Here is a 2,544-nt window from a genome sequence, read left to right on the forward strand (position 1 = left end):
TTATTTGTTCTAATTCTCTGAAAAATACAATTGGTAGCGTGATAGAGATTGCATGGAATCTGTAGATTATTTTGAATAATATACTCATTTTCAGTATATTTATTCTTCAAATCCATAAACCTGATATATTTCCCAATCGATTTGTGTCATCTTTTATTTTTTTTTTTCATCAGTGTTTTATAGTTTTCTACATATAGGTCTTTTGTTTCTTTAGGTAGATTTATTTCTAAATATTTTATCCTTTTCATTGCAATGGTGAATGGAATTATTTCCTTAATTTCTCTTTCTGTTTTCTCATTGTTCGTGAATAGGGTTGCAAGGGATTTTGGTGTGTTAATCTTATATATGGCAATTTTACTGCATTCATTCATTAGTTCTAATAATTATCTGATGGATTCTTTAAGGTTTTCTACACAAAGGATCATGTCATGTGCCAACAGTGAGAGTTTTACTTATTTTCCAATCTGGATTCCTTTTATTTCTTTTTCTGCTCTGATTGCTGTGGCCAAAACTTCCAAAACTATGTTGAATAGTAGTGGTGAGAGTGGGCATCCTTGTCTTGTTCTTAGAGGAAATGGTTTAAATTTTTCACCATTGAGGGTAATGTTTGCTGTGGGTTTATCATACATGCCTTTTACTATGTTGAGGTATGTTCCTTCTACGCCTCCTTTCTGGACAATTTTTATCATAAATAGATGTTGAATTTTGTCACAGGCTTTCTCTGCATCTATTGAGATAATCATATGGTTTTTATCTTTCAATTTGTTTATGTGGCATATCACATTTATTGGCAAATATTGAAGAATCCTTGAATTCCTAGGATAAAGCCCACTTGGTCATGATGCATGATATTTTTCATATGTTGTTGAGTTCTGTTTGCTAGAATTTTGTTAAGGATTTTTGCATTTATGTTCATCTGTGATTTGCCCTGTAGTTTTATTTTTCTGTGGCATCTTTGTTTGGCTTTGGTATTAGGGTGATGGTAGCCTCATAGAATGACTTTGGAAATTTACCTTCCTCTGCAATTTTCTGTAAGAGTTTGAGTTAGATAAGTGTTAGCTCTTCACTAAATTTTTGGTAGAATTCAGCTGTGAAGCCATGTGGTCCCAGGCTTTTGTTTGTTGGAAGATTTCTGATTATGGATTTTATTTCTGTGGTTGCGATGGTTCTGTTAACATTTTCTGTTTCTTCTGGGTTCAGATTCGGAAAGTTATGCTCCTCTAAGGATTTTTCCATTTCTTCTAGGTTGTCCATTTTATTGACATATAGTTGCTGAGAGTAATCTCTTATGATCCTTTGCATTTCTGTGTTGTTTGTTGTGATTTCTCCATTTTCATTTCTAATTTTATTGATTTGATTCTTCTTTTGTTTCTTAATCAGTCTGGCTAATGGTTTCTCTATTTTGTTTATCTTCTCGAAGAACCAGCTTTTAGCTTTGTTGAGTTTTGCTATGATCTCTTTTGTTTCTTTTGCATTTATTTCTGCTCTAATTTATGTGATTTCTTTCCTTCTACTAACTCTAGGGTTCCTTATTTCTTCCTTTTCTAGTTGCTTTAGCTGTACAGTTAGGTTATTTATCTGATTTCTCTCTTCTTTCTTGAGGTAGGCTTATATTGCTATGAACCTTCCTTTTAACACTGCTTTCGCTGAATCTTGTGGGTTGTTGTACTTTCTTTTTCATTCATTTCTGTGCATATTTTGATTTCTTTTTTAAATTTCTTCTGTGATTTGTTGGTTATTCAGATATATGTAGTTTAGACTCCATATGTTTGCATTTTTCAGATCTTTTTATTCCTGCAGTTGGCTTCTAATTTTACCGCATTGTGATCAGAAAAGATGCTTGAGATGATCTTAAATTTTTTGAATTTACCAAGGCTAGATTTATGGCCTATGTTGTAATCTATCCTGGAGAAGTTTTCTTGTGACCTTGAGAAAAAGGTGAAATTCGTTGTTTTAAGGTGAAATGTCCTATCAATATTAATTAGATCTAGCTGGTTCATTGTATCATTTAAAGTTTGTGTTTTCTTGCTAGTTTTCTATTTAGTTGATCTGTACATAGGTGCAAATGGGGTATTAAATTCAGGAAGCATTTAACAAGAGGCTTCCTGTGTGCTATTCTGGATCTGTCATGAGTCCTTTGTTCCTTATTAATTCCTGAATATTCAGGAATTCAGAGGAGTGGCTTGCTGCTCCCAAGACTGAGAAATGCATGCATTTCCTTAATTAGTTTCTCCATACGGTGATAAGTAGCTATTTAAGACCCTCTTCCTTTTTATGAACTATACGGTAAAAGTGATTATTTACAACCCTCTCTCTTTGATATGGATTGTCTTATGTCTCCTTAATAATTTTTAAGTCTGACTTTTGATTTTTATCTTTGCTGAAAATAGCTACCTTGTAAGACATATATACCCACACTATGTTGAATAAACACTTTGCTCCTTCAGAGCTTGTGTCCCCATGTCTTTCTTCCTTCTCTCTCTCTCTCTCTCTCTCTCCCCCTCTCTCAGGCTAATTCTTTGAAGCCCAGAAGCCTGCTGAGCT

The sequence above is a fragment of the Dama dama genome, unplaced genomic scaffold (assembly GCF_033118175.1).
Source record: "Dama dama isolate Ldn47 unplaced genomic scaffold, ASM3311817v1 ptg000209l, whole genome shotgun sequence".
NCBI lineage: Eukaryota > Metazoa > Chordata > Mammalia > Artiodactyla > Cervidae > Dama > Dama dama.